Source organism: Nannobrachium achirus (assembly GCF_963921795.1).
Source record: "Nannobrachium achirus genome assembly, chromosome: 16".
Taxonomy (NCBI): Eukaryota; Metazoa; Chordata; class Actinopteri; order Myctophiformes; family Myctophidae; genus Nannobrachium; species Nannobrachium achirus.
Window position 1 is genome coordinate 47,896,568 of NC_137823.1, and position 21,407 is coordinate 47,917,974.

General features: G+C 41.2%; 2 long non-coding RNA genes across 2 annotated transcripts; both read right to left on the bottom strand.

The window, feature by feature from the left end:
* Positions 1-745: 745 nt before the first annotated feature.
* On the bottom strand, positions 746-3,759 carry LOC308301292. Its single transcript, XR_013962868.1, has 4 exons — positions 3,632-3,759; positions 3,454-3,510; positions 2,165-2,472; positions 746-1,016 (listed from the first exon to the last, which is right to left on the bottom strand). It is a non-coding gene; the product is annotated as an uncharacterized lncRNA (long non-coding RNA).
* Positions 3,760-6,058: 2,299 nt separating this feature from the next.
* On the bottom strand, positions 6,059-9,702 carry LOC308301293. The gene is made up of 3 exons (XR_013962869.1): positions 9,610-9,702; positions 7,237-7,770; positions 6,059-6,193 (listed from the first exon to the last, which is right to left on the bottom strand). It is a non-coding gene; the product is annotated as an uncharacterized lncRNA (long non-coding RNA).
* Positions 9,703-21,407: the final 11,705 nt, after the last annotated feature.

Genomic DNA, 21,407 nt, shown 5'->3' on the forward strand with positions numbered 1-21,407 from the left:
TCAAGTGGTTAAATATTTGAAAACACAAACTGATATGAATCCAAAATAAACTGACAATGCTGTCAAACAATTAAACTATATGGAATCTATGAAAATGAAGTGGGGGTCCCTGCTTCATCGTTCTCTCAGCTAAGGGGTCCTTTACCTGAAAACGTTGAAGTCCCCTGCTCTAGAAAATAAGTGGATACATCTCAAGGGGTTATCCTTTCAATATATGTTCATAATAATACATTACAAATCATTTGAGGAATCTGCCCCAGGTCTTTGTTTAAATGCCATGTGTGTGTTCCCACTAACGAAAAGGTCCAATAACTGACTGCGCTTCCTGTTTAGCCTGGATGTACAAGTCACACCCAAAACAAGAGCTCTGCTGATTCGGATCGGCCAGTTGTTTCCGTGTCTGCTCCTACTACAGCCAGTTTGCTACCAGAGCCCCAAGACGAGCCAGTGTCGTCTCCTGACTCAGTGTCTCCTCTCTCTGTACCAGAGCCGTCAGCTTCTCTCTCTAGTGCGCTACCAGACCCCCAAGAGGAACTCAAAAACGCATTGAGGACACTCCAGGCCAATGTCGATTTTAAATCTACCCCACCACCTGGAAACTGTGTTAACGTGAACAGAAGTGACATCTTGGGTTCTTCCCTGAGGGCTTTTAAAAGAAAAACATTCAACCCCAAAAAGAGGCTTGACGTTGTCTTTGTTGACACCTGTATGACACCTATATGTTCATAATAATACATTACAAATCATTTGTGGGAACTGCCCCAGGTCTTTGTTTAAATGCCATGTGTGTGTTCCCACTAACGAAAAGGTCCAATAACTGACAGCGCTTCCTGTTTAGCCTGAATGTACAAGTCACACCCAAAACATGAGCTTTGCTGATTCGGATCGACCGTCTCTCTCAGTCTTGTCTCTATCGCAGCCTTCAGTGTCAATTCCGGGACAGGGACAGTGACTGGATCGAATGCATCAGCTGGTGGTCCGTCATAATCGATCCTGAGGTGTTCATCTTCAGCTTCCTGTAATGACATTAGATTTTGTTTTTTTTAGTCTTCAAACCACCTACACATGCATTCCTGGTCCAATACGATGGTGTTATGCAAACACTGTCCAACATCTCTAAATATGTCTATATACTGTTCATAAGCGGTTTATACCTGGTAATTGCATTCATGTGATAATTCCAAAAACATGATCCACCAAGTTACACAACGCTAGGGCTGACCTTCGATTGCAATTATTAAAATCGAAGCTCGTTCGCCCAAAATCCAGCGAAATTCGAAGCTTCGGTGACGGCGACTGGGGGGGGGGGGGAAACACCTGTTTTTCCTCATAATAAAGCTCCCTATTTTCACTACATTAAAACAACAATACGAGGAAGAAGAATAGGCTATGATACAAATGTTTTCTATAATATAGAGGTTTTTTTTTGCAGTACAGTAGGATTAACATAGTCACATCATGTCTGTAATGTAACACATTGCGGCTGCAACAGTCAACAGCAGCAGCGTGACTCAAGAGCCCTATACTGTATAACAGATAACTCCCAAGTCCCTATGTGTACTGTACACGCATATGTAATAGTAGATTTTATAGTAAATAATTGCACTGCAGTGTGTCTGATTTAACGTTCCACTCATTAACCGAAAGCTGACAGTCAGGCTCAGACAATTAGGCGGTCACGATAGTTCTGAGCTTGCAGATCCGATATAAACCTGTCATCATCAACACCACAACGTAACCCTCTTTTAAGACGATCGATGTTTGTTTCCTGATGTTTTCCTTTCAAAGTGTGGAAGACAGCAACCGACAGCATGCATGGATGCTACACAGACACTGGTTTGACACAGAAATGTGTGACTGCATCGCATAGTTGCATTGGGTGATATTACTCAGACACTGGTGTCTGGGGATTTATCTGTGACAGCGCGCTCTTTTCTTTTCATCTGCGAACACGTGTGCGAGAAGGAGGTGACGCTATCACGCTGAAGTGGAGCAAGCTAAACTAAGGCACGCGGCCCCCCCAAAGGACAAAACGGCCGCGGCCGATTATTCTAATATCTTTTTCAAAACCGAATACTGTGTTTGCGAACGAAGCTTTGAATATTTAATTTGTTTGGGTCAGCCCTACACAACGCACAACATTATTGTCATAATCTCACTTTACCTCAAGAGATCCTTGATGCATCATGAGACCGGACACCCACAGCTGTTCGGGAGACTTGTTCCTCTCAGACGACAAAGGATGATTGTCCCAGCTAACTCGAAAGAGGTCAAGGTGCGTGTTGATTCTGCACAGCATAACATAGTGTAAGCAAATAAGATCCACGTCATTATCAGGATCCAGAGCACCGATGGCTTCCAGGTGGCGGAATGCAGTGTAGTAATTCCCGCAGACAATGCACCATAAATCTCTCCATAGACGTTCGATTCGCTGATTATGCACACTCTTTCCTGTGAGGTGGCTCCTTCTTTCTGTGTAGAAAGAAAGGAAAAAAGGACAAACTTATCTGGCCATAGTAATTCAATTATATTGGTTATTTTCATAGACTCAAATACATTAATTGTAGTTTACGAAAGATTTTCATGTTAAGTGCCCGCTGGCCTACTGGTCCAGGCAGATAGCACATAGGCTATGATGCCTGCTGGCGTCGCCGGCTCAATTCCCGGTCCTGACGCCCTTTGCCACATTTCTCTCCCTTTTTCCTCCTCTGAAGCCAATCAAACGAATGTGTATACAAACTGTAAATGTGTACAGCCCTGAAAGGCAAGACTATACACAGAGCCTTTTCTTGGGATCAATAAGCACATCTATAGTTCCAAAGCATTTCCCTTAGATCATGTAACAAAATAACAGGCGATCCACAAGCTCATAGTGCCTAATGTAACCGAAACACCTTGGAAGGCAATTATGAGAGCAGGAACCACTTTTGTCAGTTGAATCTGTGAGAAATAAACTAATACAGTATTCGTCTGTGAGTAGGCCACTGCATACCATCCACTCTCTACAGCAGAACTATGAACAAGAGGAAATAACACCAACATCATTTTCGCTATCTCGCAATTTAAACCGGCTGATTTATTTCTGAACCATTGAGAGACCAGATATGAGTCGGGGAAAGTCTGATGTGACGTGACTGACAGCCGGTGGAGGTTTTGATGTTAACTGTGACCTGTCGAATGAGGGACACAGTACGATATGCTGTGACCCAAAGTACTATACAAATTACTTTAATACAACAAATATTGTCTGGTACTGCTCAATAGTGGACAAACATTAACTTTCAACTCTGTTACACTTACATCGGGAGGCATTGTGAACTTCTAGATCTGCTATATTCAATGTTTTAGAGCTTAACTCCAATTTGATAAAGTATGGCATTCTTTTACAACAAAAAAAAATTAAGTTGAAATATGGAGAAGGTTTCTGCCTGACAACATAAATAATAGCCCTACCTGGTCCTCTGTCTGGGTGCTCCAACATGTAACGTGCAACATCCCTGTTCTCTCCACCTTTAAGATTGAATACTTTATTAGCAGGCGTCGCAGATATCATATTCAAGTTTTTGCTAATGGCATAACACTAAAGGCCCAGATGGCCATTTTTGCATTGTGTACTAAATTCATAGCATACCTTTGTCCGTCCTGGTACGACATGGCAAACCATATTCCTGGACAGCTCCCAAGAAGGCACGTAAAACCGTCGAAGCCTTGTTGTCGGTGCTTGCTTTTAAGAACATTATCTTTCTGCTGTAATGATAATGATAATGAATTTTATTTATATAGCACTTTTCAAAACAAAGTCACAAAGTGCTGCACAAGGCAGGAATAAAAACATCATATAACAATGCAAAAAACATAAAAACACAGCAAAAACACAATACAAATTGAAACACAAATTGTTGCGAAGGCTCTCAATTGCTCTCACGTCATACCGGCGGTTGACAGTTGACATGATTGCGCCTTGAAGTTGAATCACCATATATGGAGATGACTGACGTATCTCACCTCACCTCACATTCGATATCTCCATATATGGAGATATCTAGCTGCTGACTTCATCAGGGTGATATCACATCGTACACAAAGGAGCGGCCCATATATGGAAATGTCTAGTTAGTGACCTCATCAGGATGACATCATGCTGATGTCACCCATCACGCTGATATCACATCGTACACAAAGGAGCGGCCCATATATGGAAATGTCTAGTTAGTGACCTCATCAGGATGACATCATGCTGATGTCACCTTCATAAACAAACAAGCCCTATAAATAGGAGCCTTTGACACCGGAGAAGCCAGAAGCATTCTTCGACTCAGACCTTATCGCCAGGATCACCTAAGCTTATAGCTTATCATCACCTCCAACCACCTCAAGATACTCAGCTAGTTCTCCCAGCAAGACTTCAGAGCCTCTCATACGATTCAAGGCATCTCGGTTAAGTTCTTACCGGACACCACTGCGGCGGGTCCTAACCCTAGAAACCAGTTCCTTCTGAGTAGCAATTTTACACAAATCATAAATTAAAAATGTGTACTATCACATCACTACAATTAAGAAAAAGATTTTGTGAATAAGTATGTTTTAAGCAATGATTTCAATAATGGCAGGGAAGTTGCTAACCTAAGGTGCACTGGCAGTGCATTCCATAGCTTGGGTGCTGCTCGGGCGGCAAAAGCCCGATCACCTCGGGTAACTAGGTTTGTATTGTGGCCTTTCAAAAGGGCCTTCTCTGATGATCTAAGGGTGCGCCCTGGCTCATAAGAGGGCAGCATATCTAAAATATAGGTAGGGGCCAATCCATGTAAGGCTTTATAAGTGATTAATAGTACTTTAAAATCACATCTAGAGCTCACAGGTAACCAGTGATGAGAAGCCAATATCGCGTTTTTTTGTATTTGTGAGTAATCTAGCAGCAGAGTTTTGAATTAACTGTAGGCGGGATAGTTTTTTTTTGCTGAGACCGGAGTAGAGGGAGTTGCAGTAGTCAAGTCGTGATGAAATGAGGGCATGGATTACCTGTAGCCATCGATGCCGCCGTGTATGACTATTCTCCACCTATGGGTTTAAAAGAATATGATCATTATCAATCAACATGATTAGTGTGGTGAAATTCTTAATTATGCAGGCTCACAATGCAGTTTAAAAACAGAATTACATCATAAAGGAGAAGAGGGTGGGGGGGGCATAAAGTGCATAATGGCACAATTAATGTGTTGCATGTTATGTAACTAAAATGAATATTAAAGACAGACACCCTTTTTTAAACTACCACAAAATACTGTACATCATACGATATATTTGCGATACATTGAAATCCTGACGATGCGATGTATCACGATTCACCCCTGTTCCCGATACGATGCGATTCACCACGATTCAAGCCCACATCCCACATTAATTTCACAAAACATGTAGCTACTAAAAATATGTTACATTTAAATTCAAGGCAATTTATTGTTTCACTACTAGCTCTGTCTAACAACCCAACATAGTATTGTGGGAGAACACAAAGCTGCTGTCTATTGTAGAATTGTTTGATAACTAATCATACTGTATAGTAGGCCTATGTCATATTAGTACATGTCTTCAACTGGGGCGGGGTCAAAGACAGGCACCCAGCTGCATATTGAAACTTCTCCGCCCATGGTTGTTGATTCTCACGCACTACGCTGCACTATGCCTGCGCCTGCCCTACAGAGAATGTCCAAGACTCTGAGTCGAAACTGGCTTTGGGGGAGGGGCCTGGTGGATGGTGCATTCAAGGCGCCTCGGAAACACAAGATAGAATGAAAAACCGATACAGCCGTGGAATTTACCGATCCAGACACTCACGGAACGATCCAACACGATTTCAGCCGTCATTGTACGATACACACTGAATGAACCGTTTCACTTGTATGTTTGTAGCGCGATTACGATATGTATCGATTAATCTCTGCATCCCTAATAGACCACCATAGCTTCACTTTGAATTGAAGATTCTCAATACATACTCAAGTACCTCGCAAACAAAGTTAAAACAGACAGTGCTTACCGTATCAACTTGTGGTTCCCATCAATATGCCAAAGGGAGAGCGGAGCACGAACTTTATATTCTCGTCGTGGGATGATTCTTTCCTTCAGTCCACGCACAACTGCCCCCAAAGGATCCACTGCTCTCAGGCCATCCATAATTCTGAACCGTTGTACCCTGTAATACAATTAAAAAAGGAATTTAGCAGTCATATGCCATATTTTCTTTAACACTTTCTGGTTGTTTCCTGTTCTACAGTCTTTTTATGTTCCATTTGGTGGGCGCCTGCAATTACTACATAAGTTATACATTGGAATCAAGAGTAATCTATTATGTTTCAGTTTTAGTAGTCCTCCTCCTTTATGTTATGACATTGGTTCTCAAAGTGTGGTCCGGGGAGTGGGGATAGTTAGGAACCAAATGGACCATTTAAGCTTTCTGTAATCTCAGAGACAGTGTACAAATGGAACCAAATGGACCCCAATGTCCATTTGGGTTCCATTTGTACATGCAGTGTTAAATTAACATTGATTTAACGAATTGGGGTCCCAGAGATAGTAATGCCATTAAATGGGGGTCCGTAGCCTAATGCATGTCAGACTGAGGGTCCCTCGTCTAACAAAAAAAAGGCGAAAAAAAGGCAGTACACATTCACTCTCACCAAAACAAAGACAGTTTTAAGATGTTGAAAGCCTGCTTTCCTTAGTGGGAACTACTGGTATGTTCCTAAAATTGCTGCACTATATGGCAAAAAAATGCACTGATCTGTTGGCCTTGAACCACTTTGATTAAGAAAATAACCAATGTTATGTTGCTTAAGATTATGTATTCACTATCAATTGATTCACTCGTATACCAAAATGCATAAAAAATGCTTTTCACTTTTAAGGTTAAATGTTGATATGCGATTAATTCCAAAGCCTGTAATTAATTTGCTTTAAATTGCATCCCAGCTCTAAATAATATACTAATAATTATGATGCCCAACACTGTAGAAAACCAACAACACCACAACGTTGGAACAGTCTGTAGGTCCTATCAATATTGTCTAAAAGTGTTCCCTGCTCTTCTGTTTGGTTTAGACATTGAAAGAACTCACACCAGAAACACTGAATATAAAGAACTTACTTAACATATAACAAGGGATCTAATTTACAATGAAAGATCATTTTACATTCATTTAACAGCTTACTTGTATGAGAGTGCGTAGCAATAATCACCTTATGCCTTTGGACAGTAAATAGCCTTCCGTGACCCTATATCCTGTAGTTGGAAAATAGACATGAAAGTCTGCTATCTCCCTTCTTAAATCTTCGTCCGTTATGTCTGTGTAATTGTCTCTGATTTTTAAGCCATACTCTGTCATACGTCTGCGAATGGTTCGGACACTCACGTCTAACATGCGGGCAATTTCTGGAACACTGAAACGACACTCTATGAAGTATTGTAGTAGTTCTTCTGGTATGTGGAACGCCTGTCTGCCGTTTTCATTTGTGTAAAATGTCACACATCTGACCCCATTTGCATTCTCTCTCAATATGTCAAGGGCTTCATTTAACTTTCTAAATATCTGTTCATCGTTTCCTAGGTCTGGAAAGCCTGACAACAACTGAATGATGTTCTCCACAATGTCCATGGCTCGGTCATTGCTTTCCATATCCAGTGTTGCTGGTTGTTCACACAGTTGTCGTCCAACTGATTCAAGTACATCTGCAACTATATCCAAGCATTCTTGGGCAGTAGGAATTGGGGGTCTGAAATGGAGGGGAAAAGAAAGGGGGAAAAAAACATGTATTAATTAAATGCTTCTCCATTGTCCTTACTAACTAACTTCCCCATTCTGGTCTTCATTATTCGATAAGATGACATATTGATAAATGATACACTATTAAAACACATTATATCTTCAACACAGGCTAACACATTAACATAATGGGTGTCGAATAGCGTTTCTGGAACCCATGGGGTGGTCCCCAAAGTTACAACAGGGGGGTCTCTCCACTTATTTGTGTGAATCCATTCCTTTTCATTTATTAACCACTTGAACCCTAGCATCCCTATTCTCAGGTAAACACTAACCCCAAGTATCAGATTTTCAATTAAAAAAAACTGCAAAATGTGAGAGCCTGTAGATTGACTATTTGGCTAAGAATTGTATTAATAGAGCAGGTCTATTTTACTTTAAGCTGTGGTTCTTAATGCAAGAACAACACTTGAAAAAGTACTCACTGTACTTAAATTAGGCTATTAGGCACATTCTTGGTGTTAATACCAGGGGTTTTCAGGCCAAGGACCCCTTAGTCGAGAGAGAGAGAGAGAGATGAAGCAGGGACCCCCATCTGCTATTTTTGGCTAAAGTTTTCAGAATATGGACAGTGGGGTTCATGTTTTAATAAAGAAAAAGGAGGGAAAAAAAGCTTATATCATAAAAAGATTTGGGAGGACCCCCTGTTGTTGCTCTTATAGAGTAACAAAGTCATGATGTCACTCGCTCATCCCCCGGTTCTAAGGAATAATGGAGAATAACATTGATATCATCTTAAAATGGTCTCATATAAGCATTGCGGTCCAAAAATAAACAAACAGTCTTTGCCATATTGTCGGCGAGGTGGCTCTGTGTGGTTTCTGATAGTCAGTCATTCATATTTGATAAGGCCTGTTTTTAGCAAAAATTTTACTAATTCGGCGACAGTAACATTAGCATTTTCTCACCATCAGTTGATTCTTCATATCTATGAGTCAAACTGCTGACAGTTCTTATATGACGCAATATGAAAAAGGTCTATGGTAATTCAGAATGGGGGAAGAAAAGCGCGAACCAGGTCCGATGTGTAAATTACATCACACTTTGCTACTCTATAAAGAGTTACAATAGGGGGTCCTCCAAGTCCTATTGAGAGTCTCTGAGGCAGTGAAGGAAAATGTATTCACATAAGTAAAAGTATCAATAAAACTGCATTGTAGAAGTACTCTGTAACAAGTAGATGTCCAGAAATCAGTACACAAGTATTGGCATCAAAATATACTTAAAGTACTAAAAGTAAAAGTAACTATAAAATGGGGCCAAAGTGGATTCATTTATGTTTTAAATTATAGGCCTAATCATGTATATCTGCGAAGTAATTAGTAACTAAAGTTCTCAAATAACTGTAGTGGAGTATACTCACTAGAGAAATACTCAACTAAAGTAAAAAATAACTCCAAATTGTATTTAATATGTCTATTTTTCTTAATCAGAAAATGTTTGGATCTGACCGCCTCCATTTTGCGCATGCGTATAGCAAGGTAACCGATTAGGATAGGTCACGGTTTTGGGTGTAGTGCAATAATATTCCAACGTGGTTCTGCCGTTCTGGAGGCTTGATTATTTGAAAACAAGCTAACAATCCAGCGGTGCGTTTGTCGAAGAAATCTTGGCATTAAACAAGGTGCACCAAAGAGTGTTTTCGCGTGGGGTTGAATTTCACGAGTACTGGTATTGTCTTTGTAGAAAAATGAAATGACATTAACTGATAAGTGACAAAAAGCAATCAGAAAAGTGGCGTTCCTTATTTTGGTATCGATATATTCTTCAGTATCTCGAGATGTCTTACCTGATTGCCATAATCACAAAGCTTCCACCCGGATGATTTGTTAACTTTGTTTGACTCTTCTCCGTCCTCGCTTTCCACGTTTCTCTGGCTGGCTGTTTGCCTTTGCCTGCGTTAACTCCTCGTCTTCTTCTTCTTTGGATTTTATGGCGGATTACAACCTTTGTTTCCGGTGTATACCGCCACCTACTGTACTGGAGGTTGGAGTAGAGCTCTGTACTAGTGTTTTTTCAATTTGAGTTGGACACTGTACTTACTATTTGATAGTTGTGCCCCAAGACACTTGTATATATTATTCGTCCCCTCTCTAGTGATGCACCTTCTCTTACTGTTACTGCACTGTTCTTGTTTCTTCCTATCTTTTTTTTCCTCTTACTTCTTTGTAACTAATGTACACTGCTGTACTTCCACTGGGGCAACTGAGTTTCCCCCAATAAAGGTATCTATCTATCTATCTATCTACTGGAGTATTCAGTATGACTCCTGCACTACTTTATTCAGACTTCTTTGTGCAAACTATTAACGGGAGACTGTTTTCTGCACCATTTGCTTTCTTTCCAGACTGCTTGATCGATTAGATGCTCCCATTGCTTCATCCTGAGTATTTCAATAAGCCAGTTCAGAGACAAATATTTGTGATAATAGAATAGGTCTATCGTTTGAGTCTTAGATGTCTTACTGTAGGCTATATAGTATTTATACCATCAATGAATCTATGCATAGGCCTATGTTCCATTGTGTGTATAACAAAGACTATGTATCTTTATATGACCCATTGGGAATGTGCCCAAGTCCCCTGCCACAGAAAAAAGGTTTTGAATTGCAATAAGGAAGTGCAAAGAGAAAGAGCTAACTAACGGTGCACAACTGCAGCACTGCTACTATAGTGCATTGTACAACGAAGCCTCCTTATTGTTTTTATCAATATTGGCCTCAAGAAGACCAATCACATGTAGATTGTGTCACTCAACAGAGAGAGGGGATTTTATGCTGATTAACCCTTCTCTGACAGATTACTGCACAAGACTTGTTTAGACCTTTTACTATTGTGCATTATGCACAGTTCATCATTATATTACATCTAGTTAGTATTATCACAATTAAGATTTTCACACAGAATAGCATCATATGGATGTTCAATAACCCAAAGATTCGTCTCGGTAGTGACCTCAAGTCATTCTCATAGAGCCTATTAGCTCACTGGTGTTTACCCATGCTTGCTGTTTCAAATAACTCTGGGACTGGTAGGTTCTCCACCTTATAGCTTTTATAGAGACAGGCACAGGCATATGGTCTGTTGCTGCCAGCCCATATAGCAGGGCTATTCAACTATATTAGGCAGGGGGCCACCATTGTAACATGACTTCAAGTCAGGGGCCACAAGACTGTTACAACAAAAAATTACCAAATGTTCACGGTTAACTTTTTGAGCGTTTGTTATGTGCTATTAGGTCTGATAGGAGAACAATGGACATGTTGTGTCCATTATATAACTTATTAGGCCCTGCTTTATACTGCATTCATGCATTTTGATGCACATAGGATAATGTCTCTGCCAGTCCTTAATAGTCCACAGGCTTCTGCCAGTCCTTTTTAGTGTGAAGGGTTTTTATTTCAAGTTAAGAAAATAGGAAATAGATATTTCGGTATGTTATATGCAAGAATCCCTGGCATGGACGTGTCTTTGTGAGAAAGATATTGACGACAGACTTGCAAGGTGAAGTGTTTACATGTTTTATTATTAATTAAAGGGTTTTGCATTTGGTTATGTCTGGGGCCTGAGCCCTGAGCACTCATTTATAATTTGTACGACATTTGAAGCACTTGCACCGGGAATCTGTAATGGGGACAGAAGAAAGCTCCTCAGGGGCTGGGTTTGGCACATGGGCCACCAGTTGAATTGATCTCAACTTAATCCACACAGTCATGAACATCAGATGTTGTATTCCAAGCCTCAGTGACAAACAGTAGGCCTATTGTCATGACAGAATTGAAGCAAATACAGATCAAAGAGGGACTTTTCATCACTGATATTTGCATTCAGATTTCCCTTAGTACACATGTATATCCAATTTCCTCTATGAAAGCATTTATGAAGGAAAGCCTTTCAAGATCTACATCCTCATTACTATAGCTTTCATATGGTGTGTATACCCACATTATAATCTCACTTAAAGGGATATTCCACTTTCAACAGGGACACGCTGGAAGTGTTTCTCTCCCCACACACACCCATTGTAACTTCAAACTCCATTTTAACCATGATGGATTCACTAAAAACACCCATTATTATTTCTACTGACTCATACTACCCTCCTAATACGTGAGATGACCGTGTCTTTTCCCTAACGTTTTCAATTATTTTTTATTAATTATTTGGGAAAAAATAAATACAAAAAATAACTATTACAAATAAATGAAAAACGTTATGGAAAAAACACGGCCTTCTCACGTATTAGGAGGGTAGTATGAGTCAGTAAAAAAAATAATGGGTGTTTTAATGAATCTATCATGGTTAAAATGGAGTTTGACGTTAAAATGGGTGTGTGGGGGGGAGAGAAAGCCTACCAGCGTGTCCCTGTTGAAAGTGGAATATCCCTTTAACAAGGGGTCCCCAAAGATTAAGATGCTGTGCCGTGTCTGCTGCAGTTTGTCCCAGACGCAGGCCACGTGTGTTATATCAATTCAATGAGTTCTAAGAACTTTATTTTCCTTTCTGAACTTTGTGCAGTGGTTAAAAAAGACAACATACCGGTACATTCACAGTACATAAAACATAAATGATATATGACACAACTCTAATGAGAAATCTACTCTGTGTGTGTAGCAGAAACTGTTAATGAGGGTGAGAAGGTCCTTTGTTCTTATCGAAGCCATTGTGCAAGATAACTTTGTGGACATGTAGACTAGAGCATGTAGTGCTTCTTCACACACTCTAACATGGGAAAAGGTTTTTCTTTTTTATTTCCAAAACTGACTGTAGATTTCAGCCTATTTCATGTATATGCAGGACAGGACTGAACAGGACAGGACAGGACAGGACAGGACAGGACAGGACAGGACAGGACAGGACAGGACAGGACACATAGCTCACATTGAAAAGTATACAGTAGATGCTCTAAGGACCAGTAAGACACCTAAGGGCAAGGGCAAACATTTGCACAGGACAACATTAATTTGCAAGTGTGATTAGAGGTGCGGCTTGGTTGTTTAAGTTGGATAAAATGTGCACAAAATATTTTCACAAATATGGATATGACTGATGTCTGACATCATAGATGTCTTATAATAGTAACTTATAGACCACATAAGACACAATGTGATCATAAATGGACATTCCAAGCTGTGGGCCTAATATTGATGAGGGATATGGAGGGGATATTCCCATATATGGAGATCAGGGATCTCCATACCGGTATATGGGCATATGGGACAGAACGGAATGTGATGTCACAAGAATGTGATGTCATAGGTCAGCTATAGACATTGAGGCGTTATCCGGAATCTGACAGGTGTTACTGACAAGATGTGACATTTTTCATTGCGACTACATCTTGTACATACGTGAGTAACGCTTCAATGTCTATAGCTGATGACCTGTTTGTTGACATTGTGACATCACATTGTTGAGAGGGTTAGATAAGGCATCTGACATCACTGTGAGGTCAAAGGAACTGCTCTAACAGAATGGGTTTGCTGCTCAAACATGACATCATTGTGATGTCAGGGCAACGGCCCATATGCAACAGGTCATCATATGGGAATTCCCATATGTGGAGGCCACATCGGCCACATACCACACTAACAGAATCCATATATGGCCAAGACTGATGGCCAAGACTAGCCTCGTATAACCTCCCTAGATAATATGCAGCTAGCTAACTAACTCCTTGTTTTAACAAGGGTGGATGATGGTATAGCTGAAGCTAGGCAAGGCCAAGACAGCCAGATATTTGTTCTCTTTCACATTTAATTAGGCCTACATCTTGAATAATCTCATTTGGGAAAGTATGTTGCTGGAGCTCTCTTTCTTAACGGTATGGTGCTCAGAGTCATCTCTTATGAGCATAGGTCAGAAGAGTTATAATCTCTTGTGACATATGCCTAAGATCACAATTGCTGGGCTCCGGTGTTAAACCGATTTCACTCTATTGCAATAGACTGGCAATAAAAAACAAACTATCATAAAGTTGCCTAGAAAGAGCAAAATCCATCAGAGAGGTTAAACAGGCCTGAGCCATAGAAGGAAGACCATTCCATCCTAATTATAATTAAATATTATCGGCTGATAGTTGGGCCTTATATGGTCTAACATATTTAGTTGCTGTTGTGCTGCTGAATGTAGGCTACACTACAAATGTATTGTAATTGTGTTTTGATTGTGAACACAATTAAATTAGCAGAATGTATATACCCAAACCACGAAGATATCATGACATTTCATGTCATGCATGAAGTAGTTCACCCCCAAAATGAGTTTTTACCCCCACTACATATTGTATAGATGAGAGAGAGAGAGAGAGAGAGAGAGAGAGAGAGAGAGAGAGAGAGAGAGAGAGAGAGAGAGAGAGAGAGAGAGAGAGAGATGAAGCAGGGACCTCCACTGCATAGAGAGAGATGATGCTTCATATTGTATAGATGAGAGATGAAGCAGGGACCCCCACTACATCTATCTATCTATAAATTAGGGAAACCTACGTCTGCGTGTCTGAGTCTGCGTGTGTCTGTGTTTATGCCCGTAGCCAATCATGGGCCACGGGCCATGGGCCCTTAGCCAATCAGAGAGGGTCAAAGGGTCACGTCATAATATCAAGGCATATAAGAGCCATGAGAGGGGCTGTCTATGCCCGTAGCCAATCAGATGGGCATATGTCCGATAAGCGTGGATTGGTGATCTTCATATGACATTTTGGCCAACTAGAATCTCCATGTTTGGTCAAGTTTCACGGAGCGACATTAGAATTGCGACCGTAGGTTGCAGTTTAGTATGTGAACGTTCACAGCTTGGCCGTATCTCTGTCACGCCTGACACTGTGGTTCCCCTGATCACAGGTGACGTCACAGTGATGTCAGGTGCTCAGAGCAGGGATCTCCATATATGGGCATAAAAGGGATTCTGTTATGTCAGTTACTCAGAGCTGGGATCTCCATATATGGGCATAAAAGGGATTCATGGCCAAGACAGATGGCACGACCTCGCCTTTTAGGGGACGTCGCTTTTCGCCCTTCGGCGTCTTACTGGTTACATACTGTATCACTATGAAACGGGAAACGCAGTCGCAAACCTCTAGTTTATTGAAATCTAAATGGTGTCTTGTAATGCACGACCACCACAATAATCACATTTGAACTGGGGACCCCCCTACTCTGACGAGCACTACAAGAATCGAGGCATTACATTTTGTATAACATGGTGCTATTGTGAAAATAGCACATCTACATGTTCACATGCCTCACGTTGCGAGGCGTTGCAAGCATGTAGATCATCTATTTTCACAATTCCTGCCTCAAATATTTAATGTTTGATACTTAAACAGAAAGAAATCTGAGGATACCCTGTACACACTTAAACCTTATATGCTCTTTTGTTTACTGTTCAGAGAGAAAGCAATGGTGCACATTGAGTTAATCATCTTGGGTCGGGGACCAACATTTTTTTGGATACCCCCCTGGGGGTCCCGACCCACAGGTTGAGAACCACTGCTTTAACTAACCTGAACAAACAAATAAAAAATAAGCCATATGCATAGATTACACAGAGTATGAGGTCCATTTGGTTACATTTAGGGTTTGATTGATTGATTGATTGATTGATTGATTGAAGACTTTATTAGAAGTTTGCATAGGAAAAGGTACAGTTTCATGACGGTACAGTTCACTGGTACAAGGTCTACTAAAAGGAGATCCATGAAAAGACTAAGCTTATTTCCACAGGAAACCATTGAAGTATCTCATATAACATTGAATGACAGACGAATAGAACACAGTACTATGCAGTAGATATGTAAAGAAAAAAAAAAAAAAAAAAAATAGTGAAGGTTATTTTTTTTTGGACAACCCTAAGCATATAGTAACATAGGATTTACTTTCACACACGTTCACAGTATTTAAAGCCTTTGTCTTTTACAGACTGCATACAACTAACCAACTGAACTGCCAGTTTGCTGTTGACTGTGTTGGGGCCTGGGGGATGGGCACAGCACTGCAGCACAGGTGAATTTGATTAGTGGCTGAGAGATGAAGCAGCCAGGACAGGGACCCAGCCCCACACTACATTTGAAGCTTGCGGATGGAGCTTTGTAATACCCCTTGTATCAAATATGATACAAAAACATTTTTTGAAAAAATAAAAAATATAAATAAAATATGTTTTAAGACCCAATAAAGTGTCCCATTAAAATAAATGCATTTTCAGACACTTTCTTCACAGTTCAGGTTTCTATATTTAATCCAGCTGTAGACATAAAAAAAATGTTTCTTTTTAATGGCTAGAATGGGTGTGAAAATTTGAATCTGATAAACCGCGCTAAACACGACCTGGTAACTATTTGCGCATGCGTGTCAATTGAACTTCACCAATCAGCGCCCAGAAGCGCCAGCTTTGCTCCAATATGAACACACCTCCTGTCTCAGAGCGCTCCAAACAACCAAGCCATCAGCTCCAGCATTGCCAGCGTTTTGTTTAGCAGAGAGTCCAGAGACACTACTACTACATCAAGCCGAGCACACGTCGCAAAGATAAACTTCACCCAGGTTTGTGGTTTGATAATACTGTTTGTACTGGAAAAACATTTCCCTGCTCACTTTATTGTCAGAGACTAGTGTTTGTACAAGTCCTTTCCAACTCTCCAGCCCTAGCCCTGGAAACCTGACGGTCATGTATGACCGTCATGTATTCAGGGTTATCTTCACCCCCTGACTCAAAAGAGAAATTAGATGTTTGCCCGGGCCCCTTTTCTTATTTCAAATTCCTCCAACAAATTCAATACATTAGGTTTAATTCATAATGGATGTTCCTTTTTGGAAATAAATAATTGGGGGACCCTCTAAATACATGTCCTGACCTGAACCAGTGTTTGGGAACAGTGGTGTGTACTAAACCAGGCCTGTGTTAATTATTTGACCATTGTGATTACTGTTCACGCACCAACATACTACAAGTCCCAAAATGCTCTGCTAGTCCTTTTGGCGCGGTTTGTTGCTTTGGCGCGTTGCAAGGTTCCCCTCCCCCAGTGTTAAGTGCAGACCTATCTGTGAGGAGACGGTTACGGTAATGCAGTTTCATTTTTGCGCTCATCTTGATATAAGGAGACATTTGATTATTGAATGATAATTCTGCTGTTTGAATTCATTCAACTCCATTGATTTGGGCCAATTGGTTCTCTCCACTGTATAGAAACGGATACATGTGAAAGATTGAAGTCTGGTTCTCTAGGGCAGTGGTTCTCAACCTGTGGGTCGGGACCCCCAGAGGGGTCCCCAAATTATTTTGGGGGGTCTTCAGACGTTTAGTTAAAATTTTGACATTGATTTCTCACTTGACAGTAAAAAAAACAAAACATGCAGTATAACATGCAGTATAGGCCTAAGTGTATATAGGGTATCTGCACATGACAGTGACAATTTAAGGACTTAAAAGACCTTTGTAGTACCTTTGGTCAAATTGTCAATTATTAGAGGTGCAATGTGGGAAGGCCCCCAGTTAAATTATGATTTTAGGGGTCGTGGCTTGAAAAGGTTGAGAACCACTGCTCTAGGGAATCTGAAGCTGAGGTAACAATAACTTTACTAAAGGCAACTCCTAATTCTAAGTGCTTGTACAATCTGGGAGGGTCCCCAGTTAAATTATGATTTTGGGGGTCGTGGCTTGACAAGGTTAAGAACCACTGCTCTAGGGAATCTGTGAAAGCTTAAAGCTGAGCTCATTAACTTTACTAAACGTAACTGTTTAATTTACTTTATCCCAAATCTATCTGCTTTATGTTGCATGTTGGGGGTCAGTAAGGGGTTTTGGTTTTTGCCATAGACACCTTTTCCTCTAAGGCCATTTTTCTTTGCTAAATAAAGGCTTGCATTGGAATCCTTTTTTGACACCTGAGATGTTTTACTGCATAGTGAAGTTAATGGTAGGCTAACCACAACTTTCAGCCTGTGGCAGTTAACTACTAGGGAAAATGAATTGGAGGTCTTTGTCTTTTTCTTCTATGTTTGGCCATTAAGGTCTACAGAATGAGAGGTCTGCTCTGCTGGAAACATTGCCAATGGCCATTTGTATATTCACTGTTTGTCTTGTCATGTGAGGGGTCAAACTAGGCGTTCTTATCGATTCTGAATCGATTGCAAGCATTTTATTTTTCATGAAAAACAAGTAATCACTTATCAGTTTTGTGCTGGCAATGGATTCAGAATTACGAAGAACCCTTAGTTTGACCCCTCACATGCTACTTTTAAAGCTATAGCAAGGGTCTTCAACAGGGGGTCTGAGAACCCTAGGGGGTCCTCAGAGCTACTACAGGGGGTCCTCCAAATCTTTGTGTTATAGAAACTTTTTTCTCCTTTATATTAACCAGTTGAACCCTAGCGTCCATTATATATTCTGAGAACTTTAGCCAAAAATAGCAGATCTGCAAGCTCAAAGAGGTTTGGTGTAGGGGCAGACTAAGCACAGAGTGAAAAGTCAGGTTTATTAAGTATTGACTGTTCAAGTAGAAAAATGGACATGAATCCAAAAGGCATTGATGATTGTGATGTCAAAAAATGAAACTATATGGAATCTATGATGAGGTTGTGGGGGTCCCTGCTTTATTTCTATTAACTAAGGGGTCCTTGTCCTGAAAACGTTGAAGACCCCTGCTGTATTGTGAGTCAATGGGACCGTGAATATACAATTATACAGGGTTCCCACGGTCATGAAATTCCTGGAAATATTTTGAATTTAGAACAATATTTTTCCAGTACTGAAAAAGGTTTGGAATTGATCAATGGTCCTGGAAGGTCCTGGAAAAAAATGCTTTGCAATGTCTTTGGTTATTTTGATTTTGTTAATACCTCTGAAAGGACAAATTCATCATTGGCCAAATTGTCAAATATTAGAGGCAGAAATTGTAAAAATAGCTGTGAGGTAGCTGTGAGGCGTTGTGAGCATGTAGATTGGCTGTTTTCACTATAAAACCGTGTTATACAAAATTCATCTTCTCTTAGTGCTCGTCAGGGTGCTGGGGTCCCCAGTTCAAATATGATTATTTCGGGGGTCACGGTCTGAAAAGGTTGAGAACCACTGGCATACACTACCTGTCTTTGGGCATTGCGCATAGTAGTAAGCAACCTGTTATTGAGCTGAATTATTGTTATATAGTCCTGGAAATCGGGTTAAATAGTCTTGGAAAGTTTTTGGAAATTAATTGGTAAAGATGTGTGGGAACCCTGTAAATGACATGTTTAAACCCCTCCCCTCCTCTGCCAGGTGAGTGGAGAACTGTTCATTGCGGTGCCCAAGGCCACCTTGTACCAAACCCAGACCTTCTTCGCCAAGGGTAAGGCCCGGCAGATCCAGCAGCTGGTGTCCAAGCTGCGCGGAGACACGCTACGTACGTATTTAAGAAAAATATTACTGTTAAATGTTTTATCCGGACAAGTGAATGGGAAATGTACTTGTAGTGCCTCAAAATGTTAATGTCAAGCCTTGCTTGTCATCGGTCTGTTCTGTTAACAGGTGTATGTGGAAGTCCCTGGGTGTTTGAACCTGTGTCCTTACCGCGTGTCCTTACCACTGGTCATAGGGACCAGCACAGCTGCCCCACGCGAACCGCCAGCCACTGCAGCTGTTTGGACGAGTCCGACAGACCCGAGGGTATGTTCACACACACACATGAATGCAGTTTTTACTATGGTGAAAGAAATGCAAACGCCCTCTTTCCATGCCATACCTGAAGGCAGCATTCAAGAGAATTGCCATGTCCAAAGTCTCCTGAACTTCAATGCAGCATCTTATGTTAAAAGAATTGCCCTCTCTGTGTAGAAATCCATGCCATACGCCACATCTGAGCATGTAGATCTGCTATTTTCACAATAGAACCGTGTTATACAAAATTCCTTAACTCTTAGTGCTCGTCAGGCTGCCGGGTCCCCAGTTAAAACATGATTATTTCGGGGGTCACGGTCTGAAAAGGTTGAGAACCACTGGCATACACTACCTGTCTTTGGGCATTGCGCATAGTAGTAAGCAACCTGTTATTGAGCTGAATTATTGTTATATAGTCCTGGAAATCGGGTTAAATAGTCTTGGAAAGTTTTTGGAAATTAATTGGTAAAGATGTGTGGGAACCCTGTAAATGACATGTTTAAACCCCTCCCCTCCTCTGCCAGGTGAGTGGAGAACTGTTCATTGCGGTGCCCAAGGCCACCTTGTACCAAACCCAGACCTTCTTCGCCAAGGGTAAGGCCCGGCAGATCCAGCAGCTGGTGTCCAAGCTGCGCGGAGACACGCTACGTACGTATTTAAGAAAAATATTACTGTTAAATGTTTTATCCGGACAAGTGAATGGGAAATGTACTTGTAGTGCCTCAAAATGTTAATGTCAAGCCTTGCTTGTCATCGGTCTGTTCTGTTAACAGGTGTATGTGGAAGTCCCTGGGTGTTTGAACCTGTGTCCTTACCGCGTGTCCTTACCACTGGTCATAGGGACCAGCACAGCTGCCCCACGCGAACCGCCAGCCACTGCAGCTGTTTGGACGAGTCCGACAGACCCGAGGGTATGTTCACACACACACATGAATGCAGTTTTTACTATGGTGAAAGAAATGCAAACGCCCTCTTTCCATGCCATACCTGAAGGCAGCATTCAAGAGAATTGCCATGTCCAAAGTCTCCTGAACTTCAATGCAGCATCTTATGTTAAAAGAATTGCCCTCTCTGTGTAGAAATCCATGCCATACGCCACATCTGAGCATGTAGATCTGCTATTTTCACAATAGAACCGTGTTATACAAAATTCCTTAACTCTTAGTGCTCGTCAGGCTGCCGGGTCCCCAGTTAAAACATGATTATTTCGGGGGTCACGGTCTGAAAAGGTTGAGAACCACTGGCATACACTACCTGTCTTTGGGCATTGCGCATAGTAGTAAGCAACCTGTTATTGAGCTGAATTATTGTTATATAGCCCTGGAAATCGGGTTAAATAGTCTTGGAAAGTTTTTGGAAATTAATTGGTAAAGATGTGTGGGAACCCTGTAAATGACATGTTTAAACCCCTCCCCTCCTCTGCCAGGTGAGTGGAGAACTGTTCATTGCGGTGCCCAAGGCCACCTTGTACCAAACCCAGACCTTCTTCGCCAAGGGTAAGGCCCGGCAGATCCAGCAGCTGGTGTCCAAGCTGCGCGGAGACACGCTACGTATGTATTTAAGAAAAATATTACTGTTAAATGTTTTATCCGGACAAGTGAATGGGAAATGTACTTGTAGTGCCTCAAAATGTTAATGTCAAGCCTTGCTTGTCATCGGTCTGTTCTGTTAACAGGTGTATGTGGAAGTCCCTGGGTGTTTGAACCTGTGTCCTTACCGCGTGTCCTTACCGCTGGTCATAGGGACCAGCACAGCTGCCCCACGCGAACCGCCAGCCACTGCAGCTGTTTGGACGAGTCCGACAGACCCGAGGGTATGTTCACACACACACATGAATGCAGTTTTTACTATGGTGAAAGAAATGCAAACGCCCTCTTTCCATGCCATACCTGAAGGCAGCATTCAAGAGAATTGCCATGTCCAAAGTCTCCTGAACTTCAATGCAGCATCTTATGTTAAA